The 19,762-nt window shown below is 39.2% G+C and overlaps 6 non-coding genes across 6 annotated transcripts; all 6 read right to left on the bottom strand.

The window, feature by feature from the left end:
- Positions 1 to 8,883: 8,883 nt before the first annotated feature.
- On the bottom strand, positions 8,884 to 8,955 carry trnaq-cug (transfer RNA glutamine (anticodon CUG)). The gene has a single exon. It is a non-coding gene; the product is annotated as a tRNA-Gln (tRNA).
- A 184-nt stretch (positions 8,956 to 9,139) lies between these two features.
- On the bottom strand, positions 9,140 to 9,211 carry trnap-cgg (transfer RNA proline (anticodon CGG)). The gene has a single exon. It is a non-coding gene; the product is annotated as a tRNA-Pro (tRNA).
- A 990-nt stretch (positions 9,212 to 10,201) lies between these two features.
- On the bottom strand, positions 10,202 to 10,273 carry trnap-ugg (transfer RNA proline (anticodon UGG)). Its single transcript has one exon. It is a non-coding gene; the product is annotated as a tRNA-Pro (tRNA).
- A 2,064-nt stretch (positions 10,274 to 12,337) lies between these two features.
- trnap-agg (transfer RNA proline (anticodon AGG)) lies at positions 12,338 to 12,409 on the bottom strand. Its single transcript has one exon. It is a non-coding gene; the product is annotated as a tRNA-Pro (tRNA).
- A 752-nt stretch (positions 12,410 to 13,161) lies between these two features.
- trnaq-cug (transfer RNA glutamine (anticodon CUG)) lies at positions 13,162 to 13,233 on the bottom strand. Its single transcript has one exon. It is a non-coding gene; the product is annotated as a tRNA-Gln (tRNA).
- A 394-nt stretch (positions 13,234 to 13,627) lies between these two features.
- On the bottom strand, positions 13,628 to 13,699 carry trnaq-cug (transfer RNA glutamine (anticodon CUG)). The gene has a single exon. It is a non-coding gene; the product is annotated as a tRNA-Gln (tRNA).
- Positions 13,700 to 19,762: the final 6,063 nt, after the last annotated feature.

Below are 19,762 nucleotides of genomic sequence, written 5' to 3'. Positions count from 1 at the left end.
ACCTGCCTCCACACTACAACCATCCGTTTCAATACATGCGTAATCTGTTGAATCGCTTAAGCCGCTGAAATCCGAGTCTGAATCCGAGCTAATGTCGCTATAATTTGCTGTTCTATCCGCCATGTTTGTTTGTATTGGCATCACTGTGTGACGTCACAGGAAAATAGACGGGTGTATATAACGATGGTTAAAATCAGGCTCTTTGAAGCTTTTTTTAGGGATATTGCGTGATGGGTAAAATTTTGAAAAAAACTTCGAAAAATAAAATAAGCCACTGGGAACTGATTTTTAATGGTTTTAGCCCTTCTGAAATTGTGATAATGTTCCCCTTTAATGATTACCTCTCAAAGTACCATGCATCATTGATGTCCCCACATGACCATTGCTGGAGAAATACTATACAGAAACACATTTGCGCCCTACGGGTTATTTTCTGGCACATTTAAAAATCAATTAAAACGCATCAGCAATCAAAACATACACTATATTGCCAAAAGTATTTGGCCACCCATCCAAATGATGAGAATCAGGTGCCCTAATCACTTGACCTGGTGTATAAAATCTAGCACTTAGGCATGACTTAGACTTAGACTTCCTTTTTATTGTCATTCAAATTTGAACTTTACAGCACAGATAAGAACGAAATTTCGTTACATAAACTCATGGTAGTGCAGGATAAAAAAGCAATAAGGTGCATATATTAATAAATAAATATATATAAATAATTAATATAATATATATATAAAATAAATAAATATATATAAATATATATTAATAAATAAATAGATTGCTGTACAGATAAATATATTGCACTTTGTCACATGCCTCCACGTTTATAGATGTATGTCATATTGTCTTTTTTATTCCAGCGAGTTAATCCATTTTGGGGGGAGTTGAGGGGATAATTTAATTTAATTATGATGCGTTCAAGAGTCTTACGGCCTGAGGGAAGAAGCTGTTACAGAACCTGGAGGTTCTGCTTCGGAGGCTGCGGAACCTCTTTCTAGAGTCCAGCAGTGAAAACAGTCCTTGGTGGGGGCGGGAGGAGTCTTTGCAGATTTTCTGAGCCCTGGTCAGGCAGCGGCTTTTTGCCATTTCCTGGATAGGAGGAAGAGGAGTCCTGATGATCTTTTCCGCCATCCTGGAGACTGTTTCTACAAGCATTTGTGAATGTCAACACATGGACCTTGGGTTGTTTTGTTTTCCCGGAATGCAAAGGAAAGTTGGCGCGGGCAAGGCGTGAATGTAAGTGCATATTTTATTTTAAACACTAACAGACTACAAAAAAAGGAAGCAAACAAAAGGCGCGCACAATGGCGGAGAACAAACGTGACTAATGAAACAAAACTTGCACAAAGGCAGAGACTATGAACATGAAAACGAAAACAGCACTTACTGTGGCGTGAAACAGCATGAATGGAATGAAAGGTAGCAGAGGTAGATATGATATCAGAAGTAGCATGGTATGATAGGATGATGTCACCAGGACGATCAACAGACACAGACAGGCTTAAATAGCATTGACATGATTAGTGACAGGTGTGCGAGTGCAAAGCGTGAGACAGGTGCGTGACATGAGGACAGGTGGAAACTAATAGTAGTCACGGAAACAAAACAATGGAGCGTAAACAGAAAACTAAAGAGTCCAATAACCAAACAAAACAAAACATGATCCAAAAGACATGACAGTGAAAGAATGGGCCGCTCTCAGTGATTTCCTCGCTCCTAAATATTCCAAAGTCAACTTTATTATATGAAAAGTGAAAAGTTTGGGAACAACCGCAACTCAGCCACAAAGTGGTAGGCCACGTAAACTGACAGAGAGGGGTCAGCGGATGCTGAAGCGCATAGTGCAAAGACTCTCTGCGCAGTCAGTTGCTACACAGCTCCAAACTTCATGTGACCTTCCAATTAGCCCACGTACAGCACGCAGACAGCTTCATGGAATGGGTTTCCATGGTCGAGCAGCTGCATCCAAGCCATGCATCACCAAATCCAATGCAAAGCGTGGGATGCGGTGGTGTAAAGCACGTCGCTACTGGACTCTAGAGCAGTGGTCCCCAACCTTTTTGTAACCGCGGACCGGTCAACGCTTGAAAATTAGTCCCAAGGACTAATACATTCATGTGTGCTTACGAACTGTATCCCTGCAGACTGTATTGATCTATATTGATATGTAATGTAGGAACCAGAAATATTAATAACAGGAAGGAACAACCCTTTTTAGTGTGAATGAGTGGGAGGGAGGTTTCTTGGGTTGCTGCACTAATTGTAAGTGTATCTTGTGTTTTTTATGTTGATTTAATTTTTTTATTTTTTTTTATTTCTTGTGTGGCCCGGTACCAATCGATCCACGGACCGGACTGCTCTAGAGCAGTGGAGACGCCTTCTCTGGACTGATGAATCACGCTTTTCCATCTGGCAATCTAATGGACGAGTCTGGGTTTGGAGGTTGCCAGGAGAACGCTACATTTCGGACTGCATTGTGCCGAGTGTGAAATTTGGTGGAGGAGGAATTATGGTGTGGGGTTGTTTTTCAGGAGTCGGGCTTGGCCCCTTAGTTCCAGTGAAAGGAACTTTGAATGCTCCAGGATACCAAAACATGTTGGACAATTCCATGGGATGGCACTTCAAGTTCATATATGAATACTTTTGGCAATATAGTGTATCTTATGTGGTACTGTCAAAATAAAAATTGCAAAAAAACATATTAAAAGTGAAAAAATAAAATATTTGAACTCACTATTCAACGCCGTATAACCCGTCGTCGACTTATTCGAGTGGAAATAGCGAGCATTTCCATATTTCATCGCCGGAACAGCTGAGTTTGGCCGACATCGTCCCACAAGATGTAGTTTCTCTTTAAATATCCTTCTTGAAAATGGCCTTGCAAATATATATCTGCCACCTAATCAACGTTTAGTTCTCCTTCTCTGCTATCCTGGTCTGGCTACGGCGCAACACTTCCTGCTTCCTGCTGTATTGAAACTTGTGAATGGATACCCACTTTGGAATGACGAGTGAGTATCCAATCACAGTCTCATTAACATCAGGCTACCTAGATAGGCTACTGTCAACAACTTGTGATCTGATTGGCTATCGCAACTGTCTCTCAACTCTATGTGTTCTCAAATTCATCCGCCGACGGTCCCGATGAGTATCCAATCACAGGACGCGTAAATGTCACGTTCTACCTGAGACCATAGAAGGCCTTACTGACAACAACTCCTGATCTGATTGGCAGTGTTGGGTTAGTTACTGAAAACCAGTAACTAGTTACAGTTACTAGTTACTTTATTTCAAAAATAACTCAGTTACTAACTCAGTTACTTACACCAAAAAGTAATGCGTTACTGTGAAAAGTAACTATTTAGTTACTTCTACTTTTTGTTTTTAAAGCTCCCATTAATGCCCTTTTAGCCTTCATTTCAGTACTGTTATTGCACTGGAGAATAATACAATCTGTTGATCAACTTGACATGCATTTGCATCACTGAACTCTGCTAAGCAATGTGCTCTACATACAACACACAAACAATGTGCTCTACATACAACACACAAAGACAAAGATATGTTTCAAAAGGCCAATTTATTTTGGACCATAACAAATTGACAAAACTATTTTAAATAGCTGCAACATAACATACATAAGTAACAAACAGCATAATAACACTAACACTAACACTAACCACGTTAAACCCAGATTCCGAACTAACAAAGGTCTTAACTCCTTCTCCTTCTATGTCACATCAATATGGAATGCACTCCCAACAAGTGTAAAATAAAGGGCATCTCTATCCTCTTTCAAAACCGCACTAAAAGAACACCTCTAGGCAACTACAACCCTAAACTAACACCCTCCCATCCACATAATACCTCTTTGGATTGTAAATAATCAAATGTAGACATTTTTTCTTATACTTTCTGATCTCTCTCTCTGTGTCCACTACTTGCTGTACATATCCTACCAAGTCAGTCATACACTGTTTCAATGTCCATTTCTCTGATGATGCAATTGTTGATGCTGATTGTTGATGACAGAAGTGTTGATACCAACCAAACCTAACCCACACCACCCCCCTCCTCTATATCCCACACCCCGGATTGTAAATAATTCAATGTCTATACCCTGATGATTATCTTGTGTGATGACTGTATTATGATGTTAGTATATATTTGATAGTATATATCTGTATCATGAATCAGTGGACCCCGACTTAAACAAGTGTGAAAAACTTATTTGGGTGTTACCATTTAGTGGTCAATTGTACGGAATATGTACTGTACTGTGCAATCTACTAATAAAAGTTTCAATCAATCAATCAATCAACAACATAGCTGTAAAGCTGGCTTCACCTAAGGAAGGCACACGTGACATACACAGAGCCTAACCAGGCAGATTGGAATTGTTGTTTTGGGCAGTAGACGGGATCTTTGATCCAAGACACAACTTACATTTAACTAAAATGTTCTTTTCTTTGTGCTCGACAAAAGAAAAGAAGTGAGAATATCTCATACTTGCCAACCCTCCCGAATTTCAGTGCCTCTCCTCGGGACAACCATTCTCCAAATTTCTCCCGATTTCCAGCCGGACTTAAGGCACGCCCCCTCCAGGTCCGTGCGGACCTGAGTGGGGACAGCCTGTCGTCACGTCCGCTTGGCCAACCAAAAAGTAACCATAGAACACTATACCGTATAGGCGTTTAGTGTTCTGTGGTTACTTTTTTGTTGGCCAACGGTTTACGTTGTATTGCGCACCCCCCTCCCCTCCCCTTCCCACACCCAGACACGCACACACACACAGAGAGCGCAGAGGAAGAATCAGAAGCATGCAATAAAACACGATCAGATCCTCAGTTTCCAGCCGATACTACATAAAAAATAACGTAAAATAACGCAGTAACGCATCATGTAGTAACGGTAACTGAGTTACTGAATATAAAAAATAACGCGTTAGATTACTAGTTACCGCCGAAACTAATGGCGTTACAGTAACGCGTTACTTTGTAACGCGTTAGTCCCAACACTGCTGATTGGCTATCGCAACTGTCTATCAACTGTATGCCCTCGATTGCTTACAGTGCGTAGACACTCGCATTGTTGATTCTGAAGGCCTTGGGCAGATTTGGTACAGCATGGCAACATAAGCTAGCTGAATTCTGATTGGATAAAAACTCTAAACTAAAAACAACAGCACTGGAAGGAGCATAATATGACATGAAGAGAATATGAATATGTTTAGATATTTAGGGAAAGTAAATAAACAAATAATTTTCTGGTTATGTTAGGCCAGCAGAGAAGGCCTTGCTGGCCCTGACGGCACACCACTGATTTTCTCATATACTTTAATTAGCAAACCAAAACAATGATTATATGCATACATTTATTTCAAGCATGCATAAAACATTGACATTTGCACAAATCACCATGGTCAAAAAGGAAGTAGGAAAAAGCAAATTGTATATTTTACTTTGAAAATGAACTACATAATATACATATTATGTAAAGTATATATATTTTTTGCTTTTAAGTATTGAAAATTATAGAAAATATTATTTATGTTGTTATTATGATGGTTATTATTAACCATATGTATTATTTACAACTTATTATATAGAAAACAAATATTTATATTATCATAATACAAAATATTGATAACAATAATATGATTATTGCAATCATAAAAAATAAATAACAAAAATAATAGTCAAAATAATTATTGCCTTTAAATAATTAATAGTACCGTATTTTCCGGACCATAGGGCGCACCGGATTATAAAGCGCACTGCCGGTGAGCGGGTCTAGTCAGGTCTATTTTCATACAAAAAGCGCACCGAATTATGGGGTGCATTACAGAAGTCTGTGGAGGGGGGCGTGGCCTGCGGGCCTGCCATGGAACGGGGTGTTGCCAGGACCGGCCTCAGAGACAGCGACAGGTGCGTAGATGGCCCAGGTGGGCCTTGTTATCTAATCACCTGTTGCCTTTATTAGCAGCAGCCGTGATGAGACGAGTAGTTGGAGTTGGAGGTGCTGCTGAGCGGACGCAGGAGAGAAAGACAGTTTACTGGAAAGCAAAAGACTTTGCACTATTATATGAAAATAAATTAATATACCCGGAATTCCTGGCTCTCCTGGCAGTGTGCGGTGGTCTGAAGAACCCACTAGAGGGCAACCTCTACAGAGTCATAATATTTTTTAGTTTTTTTCTAAATGTAAAACACTTCCTTGTGGTCTGCATAACATGTAATGGTGGTTCTTTGGTCAAAATGTTGCATAGATTATGTTTTACAGATCATCTTCAAGCCGCTTTTCTGACAATCGCTTCTGGATGCGCCGTTTTGTGACTTCATCAGGACACCAGCATTGAATCACGGGCAGTTTGTTACATTTGATACAAAAAGAGTATGGGACCGGGGATAGGTTGATTGGCAACACTAAATTGGCCCTAGTGTGTGAATGTGAGTGTGAATGTTGTCTGTCTATCTGTGTTGGCCCTGTGATGAGGTGGCGACTTATCCAGGGTGTACCCCGCCTTCCGCCCGAATGCAGCTGAGATAGGCTCCAGCACCCCCCGCGACACCGAAAGGGACAAGCGGTAGAAAATGGATGGATGGATGATATTAACAATTGACTTCAGGACAACACACTGCTGTTTAGAAAATTGGGGTAAACGTTAAGATCAAGTCTCACGTCACAAATGAAATGATTTTACAACTGTCTGTGTGAGGTAAAAAGTCACGATTGAATAAAGGAATTACAAACACCAGGCCTTGCAAAATGTAAGTTAATTGGAGGTCACAGCTTTCACAAGGAGGTTCCACTAAGATTTGAACTTCGATAACTGGATTCAAAGTCCAGTGTGCTAACCATTACACCATTGAACCTGCATAAACAAGTGCAAAACTATGGGATCCAACAGCACACAGGGTTAGATTTCATAGATTTGTATTGATCCATTGAGTGTGTGCCGTGAGAAAAATAGAGGTTAAAGTTTAAAATTAAGTCAAAAGTCATACATGAAAATAAATTACACTGTGGACAAATGGAAAACTCATGCCTGATAAACACAAGGTCTTGTCTAGGAATTGAATTCAGGGCCTCTCGCACCCTTAGCGAGAAACATACGACGAGACCAACAAGCCCAAGGTAATCATGTTTCAACAAAAAATGTCATGAATTGTGAGATTTTTTACAGGGAACACAATCTAAAACTAGGTTAGTATATTGCACTTTTACCACTAATTTAAAGGTACGGCTATTTTCATGCAAAAAAGAACTGTCCTAAAACAATTAGAGTTCGTAAATTGAGGTACCACTGTATTTGATTTTATACATTTTCATTGATCCCTTGAGTGTGCAGTTTGGAAAATTGAGCTAAGAGTTTAAAATCACCGTTAAAGGCTTGTCCAGGAATTTAACCCAGAACCTCTCGCAGCCAAAGCAAGAATCGTATCACGAGACCAACAAGCCCTGAGGTGTGCTTTACCCAATTTTTAAAGAACAATATATTTTATCTGGGGAGACAATCTGTAACTGCACTTTTATTAACACAAATTTTGATTCACTACAATTTTCATGCATAAATGAACAAGAGCTTTTTCAGGAATTGAACCTCAGACCTGAGCCAAAAATCATACGACTAGACCAACAAGCTCTGAGTTGTGATTTTGCAAACATCTCAATAAATATTATATTTTACAACGGGACACAATCTGAAACTGGGCTTCAATATTGCACTTTTAACCCAAATTGGATTTACTGCAATTTTTTTTTATACCAAAATGAACTAAGGCTTATTGAATACGACAAAATGTGGTCGTAGATTTAAGTACAACTGTATTTGAGTTTATAACATTTCGTTGATCCCTTGAGTGTGTGCAGTTTAGAAACTTGAGCTAAGAGTATAAAATCACTGTTAAGGGCTTGTCAGGGAATTTAACCCAGGACCTCTCGCACACTAAGCGACAATCATACGACTGGACCAACAAGCCCCAAAAAGTCATGTTTCAACAAAAAATCTCGTGAATTGTGAGATTTTAACTGGGAACGCATTCTGAAACTGGGTTAGTATATTGCACTTTTACCACTAATTTAAAGGTCTGGCTATTTTCATGCAAAAAAGAACTAAGGGTTACAAGCTCTGTCCTAAAACAATTAAAGCTTGTAAATTGAGATACCACTGTATTTGATTTTATACATTTTCATTGATCCCTTGAGTATGTGCAGTTTGGAAAATTGAGCTCAGAGTTTAAAATCACAGTTAAGGGCTTGTCCGGGAATTGAACCCAGGACCTCTCGCACCCTAAGCAAGAATCATACTACTAGACCAACAAGTCCTGAATTTGCCTTTACCAAATAAAAAAAAAAATTTATAGTTGAGGAAAATTGAGCGAAAGTCGAAAGTCAAAAAAAAAAAAAAAAAAGACAAGACTTACAACTGTGTCTACGGGGGAAAGTAATGACTGAAAACAGGAATTATAAACTCAAGGGCTTGTCCATGGCACACAACCTGAAACAGTATTTTTCCACAAATCTCATGAAAGGTGAGATGTAAATAGGGTACACATTCTAAAATGTAATTACAGGGTACACTTTTCACCTAAATTAAAATTAAAAGTGATTTTCATGCGCTCAGGCCAAAAGCAACTTGTATTGGTAAATGTATTTACCACTGTATTTGATTTTATTTGATAGATCTTCATTGATCCCTTGAGTGTCTGCTGTTTGGGACATTGAAGTAAACGTTAAGATAAAGTCTCACGTCACAAATGAAACAACTTTACAACTGTCTGGTTGAGGTAAAAAGTCATGAATGAGTAAAGGAATTAGAAACACCAGGGCTTGCAACAAGGAAGTCAAGTGGAGGTCATAGCTTTCAGAATGAGGTTCCCCCAAGAACTGAACTTGGATCACTGGATTCAGAGTCCAGTGTGCTAACCATTACACCATGGAACCTGCATAAACGTGTAAAACTATGGGATCCAACAGCACACAGGGTTAGATTTCATAGATTTGTATTGCTCCATTGAGTGTGTGCCGTGAGAAAAATAGAGGTTAAAGTTTAAAATTAAGTCAAAAGTCATACATGAAAATAAATTACACTGTGGACAAATGAAGAACTCATGCCTGATAAACACAAAGGCTCGTCCGGGAATTGAACCCGGGACCTCTCGCACCCGAAGCGAGAATCATACGACTAGACCAACAAGCCCTGAAGAATCATGTTTCATCGAAAAATCTCATGAATTGTGAGATTTTAACGGGGAACACGATCTAAAACTAGGTTAGTCTATTCACTTTTACCACTAATTTAAACGGCTATTTTCATGCAAAAAAGAACTAAGGGTTACAAGCTCTGTCCTAAAACAATTAGAGCTTGTAAATTGAGGTACCACTGTATTTGATTTTATGGATTTTCATTGATCCCTTGAGTGTGTGCAGTTTGAATAATTGAGGTAAGAGTTTAAAATTACACTGAAGGGCTTGTCCGGGAATTGAACCCGGGACCTCTCGCACCCTAAGCCAGAATCATACTACTAGACCAACAAGCCCTGCAGTTACCTTTACCAAATAAAAATAAAACATTTCATTTTATTTGGGCCGACTCTGTAACTGCACTTTTATTAACACAAATTTCGATTGACTACAATTTTCATGCATAAATGAACAAGAGCTTTTTCAGGAATTGAACCCCAGACCCCAGGCGAAAATCATACGACTTGACCAACAATTTCTGACTTGTGATTTTTCAAGAATCTCAATAAATGTGATATTTTGATAGGGGACACAATCTGAAACTGGGCTTCCATATTGGATCCTTTCATATTACAATTATATTTGCAGGTTCCATGTTGTAATGGTCAACACTCTGGACTTCAGAGGGGAGACAATCTTTAACTGCAGTTTTACAAACACAAATTTTGATTCAATACAATTGTCATGCATAAATGAACAAGAGCTTTTTCAGGAATTGAAGCCAAGACTCGAGGTGAAAATCATACGACTCGACCTGAGTTGTAATTTTGCAAAAATCTCAATAAATGTGATATTTTGATAGGGGACACAATCTGAAACTGGCCTTCCATATTGCACTTTTAACCCAAATTGAATTTACTGCAATTTGTATTATACCAAAATGAAATAAGCTTATGAACTCAGTCCTCGAGTGGACAAATGAAAAACACATGCCTGATAAACACAAGGGCTTGTCCGGGAATTGAACCCGGGACCTCTCGCACCCAAAGCGAGAATCATACGACTAGACCAACAAGCCCTGAAAAATCATATTTCATAGAAAATTTCATGAATTGTGAGATTTTAACAGGGAACACGATCTAAAACTAGGTTAGTATATTGCACTCTTACCACTAATTTAAAGGTCTGGCTATTTTCATGCAAAAAAGAACTAAGGGTTACAAGGTCTGTCCTATTACACTTAGAGTTCGTAAATTGAGGTACGACCATATTTGATTTTATACATTTTCATTGATCTCTTGCGTGTGTGCAGTTTGGAAAATTGAGCTAAGAGTTTAAAATCACAGTGAAGGGTTTGTCTGGGAAGCTCTCGTACCCTAAGCGAGAATCATACTACTAGACCAACAAGCCTTGAGTATGCCTTTACCAAATGTTTTTTTTAAATTTCATTTTATTTGGGGCGACTCTGTAACTGCACTTTTATTAATACAAATTTTGACTGACTACAATTTTCATGCATAAATGAACAAGAGCTTTTTCAGGAATTGAACCCCAGACTCAAGGCGAAAATCATACGACGAGACCAACAAGCTCAGAGTTGTGATTTTGCAAACATCTCAATAAATGTGATATTTTAATAAGGGACACAATCTGAAACTTGGCTTTCATATTGCACTTGTAACCCAAATTGGATTTATTGCAATTAGTTTCAAACCAAATTGAACTAAGCTTATGAACTCAGTCCAAGAATAAAATGTGGTCGTAGATTTAAGTACGACTGTATTTGATTTTATACATTTTCGTTGATCCCTTGAGTGTGTGCAGTTTGGAAAAATGAGCTAAGAGTTTAAAATCACTGTTAAGGGCTCGTCCGGGAATTGAACCCGGGACCTCTCGCACCCTAAGCGAGAATCTTACGACTCGACCAACAAGCCCCGAAAAGCTATTTTCAACAGAAAATCTCATGAATTGTGAGATTTTAACAGGGAACACATTCTGAAACTGGGTTAGTATATTGCACTTTTACCACTAATTTAAAGGTATGGCTAATTTAATGCAAAAAAAGAATTAAGGGTTACAAAGTCTGTCCTAAAACAATTAGGGATCATAAATTGAGGTACCACTATATTTTGTATTTTCATTGATCCCTTGAGTGTGTGCAGTTCGGAAAATTGAGCTAAGAGTTTCAAATCACTATGAATGATTTAACCTTCTCGCACCCAAAGTGAGAGTCACACTACTAGACCAACAAGTCCTGAACTGTGCTTTACCAAATTCTCAAAAGAGTTGATATTTTATTTGGGGAGACACTCTGTATCTGCACTTTTATGAATACACATTTTGATTCACTACAATTTTCATGCATAAATAAACAAGAGCTTTTTCAGTAATTGAACCCCAGACCCGAGGTGAGAATCATACGACGAGACCACAATAATTATGTTTCAACAAGAAAATCTCATGAATTGTGAGATTTTAACAGAGAACACAATCTAAAACTAGGTTAGTATATTGCACTTTTACCACTAAAGGTACGGCTTTTTTCATGCAAAAAAGAACTAAGGGTTACAAGCTCTGTCCTAAAACAAATAGAGCTTGCAAACATCTTGCAAACATCTCAATAAATGTGATATTTTAATAAGGGACACAATCTGAAACTCGGCTTTCATATTGCACTTTTAACCCAAATTGGATTTACTGCAATTAGTTTCATACCAAAATGAACTAAGCTTATGAACTCAGTCCAGGAACAAAATGTGGTCGTAGATCTAAGTACCACTGTATTTGATTTTATACATTTTCGTTGATCCCTTAAATAAATGATAAATGGGTTGTACTTGTATAGCGCTTTTCTACCTTCAAGGTACTCAAAGCGCTTTGACACTACTTCCACATTTACCCATTCACACACACATTCACACACTGATGGAGGGAGCTGCCATGCAAGGCGCTAACCAGCAGCCATCAGGAGCAAGGGTGAAGTGTCTTGCTCAGGACACAACGGACATGACGAGGTTGGTACTAGGTGGGGATTGAACCAGGGACCCTCGGGTCGCGCACGGCCATTCTTCCACTGCGCCACGCCCTCCTTTGAGTGTGTGCAGTTTGGAAAAATGAGCTAAGAGTTTAAAATCACTGTTAAGGGCTTGTCCGGGAATTGAACCCGGGACCTCTCGCACCCTAAGCGAGAATCATACGACTAGACCAACAAGCCATGTTTCAACAAAAAAATCTCATGAATTGTAAGATTTTAACAGGGAACGCATTCTGAAACTGGGTTAGTATATTGCACTGTTACCACTAATTTAAAGGTATGGCTAATTTAATGCAAAAAAAGAATTAATGGTTACAAAGTCTGTCCTAAAACAATTAGAGCTCGTAAATTGAGGTACCACTGTACTTGATTTTATGGATTTCCATTGATCCCTTGAGTGTGTGCAGTTCAGCAGTTGAGGAAAATTGAGCTAAGAGTTTAAAATCAGGTCGAAAGTCAAAACAAAACAAAAAAGACAAGACTTACAACTGTGTCTACGGGGGAAAGTAATGACTGAAAACAGGAATTATAAACTCAAGGGCTTGTCCATGGCACACACCCTGAAACAGTATTTTTCCACAAATCTCATGAAAGGTAAGATGTAAATAGGGTACACAATCTAAAATGTAATTACCGGTACACTTTTCACCTAAATTAAAAATAAAAGTGATTTTCATGCGCTCAGGCCAAAAGCAACTTGTATTGGTAAATGTATTTACCATGTATTTGATTTTATTTGATGGATCTTCATTGATCCCTTGAGTGTCTGCTGTTTGGAAAATTGAAGTAAACGTTAAGATCAAGTCTCACGTCACAAATTAAACGACTTTACAACTGTCTGTGTGAGGTAAAATGTCACGATTGAATAAAATAATTACAAACACCAGGGCTTGCACTAAAAAAGTCAAATGGAGGTCATAGCTTTCACAAGGAGGTTCCACCAAGATTTGAACTTGGATCACTGGATTCAGAGTCCAGCATGCTAACCATTACACCATGGAACCTGCAAAAAAATGTGTAAAACAAAAGGATCCAACAGTACACAAGGTTTGATTTGATTTGATAGATTTTTCTTGATCCATTGAGTGTGTGTCGTGAGAAAAATAGAGGTAAAAGTTTAAATTTAAGTCGAAAGTCATGGATGAAAATAAATTTGACTGTGGACAAATGAAAACCCCACTTCTGATAAATACAAGGGCTTGACCTGGAATCAAAGCGAGAATCAGACGGCTAGACCAACAAGCCCCGAAACCCTGTGTTCAGACCAAAGATCAAGTCTCACGTCACAAATGAAACGACTTTACAACTGTCTTGTGAGGTAAAAAGTCATGAATGAATAAAGGAATTAGAAACACCAGGGCTTGCAACAAGGAAGTCAAGGTCATAGCTTTTAGAAGGAGGTTCCACCAAGATTTGAACTTGGATCACTGGATTCAGAGTCCAGTGTGCTAACCATTACACCATGGAACCTGCAAAACCATGTGTAAAACGTTGGGATCCAACAGCACACAGGATTTGATTTCATAGATTTGTATTGATCCAATGAGTGTGTGCCGTGAGAAAAATACAAGTTGAAGTTTAAAATTAAGTCAAAAGTCATACATGAATAGAAATTCAACTGTGGACAAATGAAGAACACATGCCTGATAAACACAAGGGCTTGTCCGGGAAGCGAGAATCATACGACTAAACCAACAAGCCCTGAAGAATCAGGTTTCTTTAAAAAATCTCATGAATTGTGAGATTTTAACAAGGAACACGATCCAAAACTAGGTTAGTATATTGCACTTTTACCACTAATTTAAAGGTCTGGCTATTTTCATGCAAAAAAGAACTAAGGGTTACAATCTCTGTCCTGAAACAATTAGAGTTCATAAATTGAGGTACCACTGTATTTGATTTTATACATTTTCATTGATCCCTTGCGTGTGTGCAGTTTGGAAAATTGAGCTAAGAGTTTAAAATCACAGTTAAGGGCTTGTCCAGGAATTGAACCCGGGACCTCTCGCATCTGTAATATTCTTAGGTAATACGATCTCCGAGCGGTCCCTGAAGTATACACGAATATGATTGGCCCAAGAAATGAGGTACTTCCTGTTTAAGCGTTGCCGGACATGTGATGTGTTATCCCACGAGTCGTGAATAAGAGTACAGTTAGCAGCACGTCGTGTGTTGGCTCAACTTATTTCCACAACACGGAACAAGACATGGTGTCAGAATAAAAGGAAAGAAGAACTTTGCAACAAGATGGACGTCGCTGGAGTTCCTTCACCTCGAATGGATTGGGATGCGAGCAACCTGCCCGAAGCATGGCGGAAGTTTAAGCTCCACGTAGAGTTGATGTTTTCAGGTCCTTTTAAGAAAAAAGGAGAGGAAGAAAAGTGCAGCTATCTTCTCATTTGGATTGGCGAAAGAGGACGGGACATATTTAACACATGGACACTTACAGACGACGAACGAAAGGTACTGATTACGTACTATGAGCGCTATGAAGCATACGTGATGCCGAAGCCAAACATAATATTTGCTCGTTATAAATTTCACGAAAAAGTCCAAGGAGCTAACGAGCCATTTGAACAGTTTTTGACGGATTTGAGACTGCTTGTGAAGGACTGCAATTATGCAAACAAGGAGGAGATGGTGAGAGACCGTGTCGTGTTTGGGATCCATTCACCTAAAGTAAGAGAAAAGCTAGAGTGTCGGTTCCGATTTGACGTTGGATAAAGCTAAGGCTGAAACGACGTGTCGACGTCATCGGTTACGTAAATACGTCGACGTCGTTTTTATGCTTCGACGCGTCGCATATTTACGTCACACTGCCGTCATGGCGGAGCGCAAAGCAGATGATGCGAGCGGTGCGAGCGAGGGAAAAAAAGCACGCCAAAAGTCGTCAAAAGTGTGGGAGTATTTCAATAAACTGCCTAATAATGTTGTAGCGGTGAACAGCTGTCTCATGTGTGCTTAGTCTGGAGGCTAAATACACACAGTGTGTTATGTAACTGTTGTTTAGTGTTGATATTCTTTGCTTAGTTTGATAAATGTTGGAGCAGTTTGCTTCATCAGGAGGGTGAAGTCGCTCAATTTAAAGTGTTGGATTTAACTGTGTTGGTGAGGGCGTAGAAAAAGGGGCATTTTTCTACCAGTAGACAGCGTTTAAGATTGAGTGTTTCACTGCTAAATTAATAATATATTTATATTGAATATGGATTTTAAATATGTATCTAAATAGGTGGTTAATTGGTTAGGTATTTATGTATTTGCATATTGGGTTTTCTGTTGCATTTATCTATTGTGTTTCTGGTGTTAAATGTATTTTATATGTATCTTGGTGCATTTATGTTGAGACAATTTATTTAAAATCTGTTTTAACTTAAAGGGAAAAGATGTGTCCATTTTCTTGCACTTGTTTAATGGTTAAGAGTTTGATAGCCTAATTAATAGTTGTAAATTATGGGATTGATAATTGATTGATTTTTTACAGCATGTTTATCTTGTGGTGTTTTGTCCTTAAAGGTTTTTCACCTACTAAAGAAACTAAAGGCTACTAAAGGCTACTAAAGACAGCTAATGACAGCTAAAGAAACTAAAGTCTATTAACACTGCTAAAGACTGCTAAAAAGACTAAAGAAGAAAAAAGAAGCTGTTTCTTGGTTGGAAAAACTGTTGCAAACTAAAGGAAAATAAAAGGAAAAAGTAACTACGGTCTGGTCTTTTGAGTGAAATCCAGAAGCCACATTCAGCATTGGTACATCCCTTCAAGTGTGGGATAAGCACAGCGAAAAAAGCAAAACACTTGACAGTTGTTGTATGCACACTGTGTCGAGCGGAAATGGCTTATCATAGCAGCACAACGGCTATGAAGGAACATTTGAAAAGAAAACACCCGACAGCGTTCTTGCCATCACCATCAACTAGTCAATCGTCCGCGTGAGTATACGTTGTCATCATTACACAAAATCATGAATGTGTCATTTGTATCTGCGTTGTAAATTCATAAACTAAAACACTGTTTCGCTCTGAGAGGCGCGTTTGGCGTGCCTGTTCAGTGTTTACAAAGACGCGCTCCTCTTTAACGCTAACGTTAATTAGTTGTGCAAATACCTTTTACAACATTAACAGTTACATATACTATGTACAAACCAACAATTAACTTTCACTTTAATCATACTATCATTGTTGTGTTATTAAGCAAAATAAGCAATACTTTTACTTTTGTTGAAATGTTTACACTGTTACAGAATATTTCGTTTTGCACTTTTTTGTATTGGATGTTTATCTTTATTTTTGCACATTTTAAAGCAAAATAAGCAATACTTTTACTTTAGAAATGCTTATAATATTGCAGAATATTAAGATTTGCACTGGATGTTTACTTTTATATTTGCACATTAAAAAGCAAATAAGCTACTTTTAATTTTGTTAAATGTTAAAAGTTTTAAATGTTTACATTGTTACAGAATATTTTGTCATGTTGTTGTCAATGTTGACTGAGTGGCCATACTTTTTTTTTTGTATATAAAAGTCATGCCTTTTGAAAAAACTGGCCAACATTTATTTTTTCATCTTCATTTTAAATAAAAAAAATAATCGGTAAAAGGAAAAATAATCTATAGATTAATCGAAAAAATAATCTATAGATTAACCGATTAATCAAAAAAATAATCTATAGATTAATCGATAGAAAAATAATCGTTAGCTGCAGCCTTAGATAAAGCTATAGATATAGTCAGGTCTCATGACATGGCACAAGCACAGCTCAAAACTATAGCTAGCGGCTACAGCGGCCTGCACGAGCAGACTGTCCATGCTATCAGTCGCCATTATCCAAGGAAGACAGCTTGGAAAACGCGCCACGACAAGGCAACAGAGCACACCTACAGACCTGATGGGGACAGAGAGCGTCATAAAAGTTGTGGCTACTGCGGAAACAAGACTCATGGAGCAAAAGACAGCTGTCCAGCCAAAGGTAAACAGTGCAAGATATGCAGCAAATGGAACCATTTCGCAAAAGTATGCCGCTCAAAGCAGAGTACAGGAGTGCACACTGTAAGTGAAATAGACTCACTCAACAAGACAGACAATGAAGAATTATTTATTGATGCAGTTACACAAGGCAGCGGTAACAAAAGAGAAACTGAACAGGCATATGCAGATGTGTTGGTTGGACCAAGTAAAACTACTGTCACCTTCAAGCTAGACACCGGAGCTTCAGCTAATGTCATTCCCACTAATGTTTTCCAAAGGCTTGGGATACAGGACACACTACAACCAACAACACGCCCTCTCTATGGCTATGGGGGTGAGAAGTTATCCGTCAGAGGAAAATGCAACATTAAATGCCAGTACAAAAGCATCCATCTGACATTAAAGGTCCACATCGTTGACACACAAGCTCCTCCTGTGTTAGGATTAAAAGCCTGTTTGGATTTTGGACTCATTAAACTTATACTGTCCGTGCACAGCACACCTGAGACATCGGTTATGGATGAGTTTGCTGATGTGTTCACAGGAATAGGACTGTTTCCTGGAGAGTGTACAATTCACATTAAACCCGAATCAGTACCTGTAGTTCACCCACCTAGGCGCGTCCCTCTGGCCCTTCGTGACCGCCTCAAAGAGGAATTACAAAACATGGAAAAACAAGACATCATTGTAAAAGTCACTGAACCAACCGAATGGGTTAATTCAATGGTAGCAGCAGAAAAACCACGCACAGGAAAACTAAGAGTATGTCTGGATCCAAGGGATCTAAATAAAGTCATCAAACGCCCGCACTACCCCTTACCTACCCTTGAGGACACCACATCCAAATTGGCAGGAGCCTGTTTCTTCAGTGTAATGGATGCAAGGTCAGTCTACTGGGCCATCAAGCTTTCAGATGAGTCCTCAAAGCTGACAACCTTCAACACTGTTTTCGGACGATACAGATTCCTCCGCTTACCTTTTGGACTGATTTCGGCTCAAGATGAGTTTCAGCGTAAAGTTGACGAGACTTATGAGGGTTTGCAGGGTGTCACAGCAATAGTCGATGATATCCTCATCTATGGCAAGACTAAAGAAGAACATGATACCAACCTCCGTGCAATGTTGCAGTGCTCCAGGGAGCGAGGAGTTAAGCTCAACCCAGATAAGAGTACAATCTGTGCTACTGAAGTCAGTTACTTTGGGCACCGAATCACCAAGGATGGAATCAAGCCTGATCCAGCCAAGATTACAGCTGTGAAGGACATGGAGCCACCAAGAGACAAAGGTGAGCTGGAAACAATCCTTGGCATGATTAACTACTTGTCCAAATTTGCCCCTGGACTGTCTGATGTCAATGCACCCATGCGTCACCTATTAAAAGATTTGAGTGAATTCAGATGGGATGCACAGCAAGGGGAAGCATTCGGAAAGATTAAAGAGCTCCTCACTCAGGAACCAGGTCCAGTGTTAAGGTATTTTGACCCGAGCAAGGAACTCAGACTCCAAGTTGACGCATCAAAATATGGATTAGGGGCAGTACTATTACAAGAAGGAAAGCCCATAGGCTATGCATCTAAGTCACTAACTGATTGTGAAGTCAATTATGCACAAATTGAGGAGTTATTTGCTATTCTGTTTGGGTGCAAGCGTTTCCACCAGTACATATATGGTCGCCACATCACCGTGGAAAGTGACCATAAGCCACTTGAATCCATTTTGCAAAAACCACTTGCAGCAGCTTCTCCAAGGTTACAAAGAATGATGCTACAGCTACAGAGGTATAACTTCACCATCACTCACAGACCAGGAAAAGACATTCTTGTCGCAGACACTCTCTCCAGAAAGTCACTGCCTAACCAGGACACCAGCCTCAGTGAAGGTATGGACATGCAGGTGCACACCGTTTATAGCAACCTACCTGTCAGTGACACCAGACTTGAAGACATCAAGGTGGAGACTGGAAAGGATGCTCAACTCATCTTGCTGGAAAAGATAATTAAGTCAGGATGGCCCGAGGAGAGGAAACGATGCCCTCAGAACATAGCGGAGTATTGGAACTACCGGGACGAGCTCTCGCAGATGAATAACATCCTGTTCAAGGGGGAAAAAATCATCATACCCAACTCACTGCGCACAGAGATGTTATCCCGTATCCATGCAGGTCACATGGGTATGGAAAAGTGTAAACAAAGAGCGCGTGACATCATCTTCTGGCCTGGGATGAACAAACAGATTGAGGAGTTAGTTGGTAAATGCCACATCTGCAATGAACATAAACCATCAAACACTAAAGAGCCAATGATAAGTCACAAGATCCCAGACAGGCCATGGCAAACAGTGGCTACTGACCTGTTCACTTGGAACAATGATGATTATTTAGTCACAGTAGACTATTACAGCAGATACTTTGAGCTAAACAGATTAAACAGCACCACAGCTGCTGCTGTTATACATAAACTAAAATCTTCTTTTGCAAGACACGGGATACCAGAGACTGTTATATCAGACAATGGTCCACAGTACAGATGTAGAGAGTTTGATGTTTTTGCCAACACATGGGGATTCACA

Source organism: Nerophis lumbriciformis, linkage group LG21 (genome assembly GCF_033978685.3).
Source record: "Nerophis lumbriciformis linkage group LG21, RoL_Nlum_v2.1, whole genome shotgun sequence".
Classification (NCBI taxonomy): domain Eukaryota; kingdom Metazoa; phylum Chordata; class Actinopteri; order Syngnathiformes; family Syngnathidae; genus Nerophis; species Nerophis lumbriciformis.
This window is presented reverse-complemented; position numbering and strand designations above follow the sequence as displayed.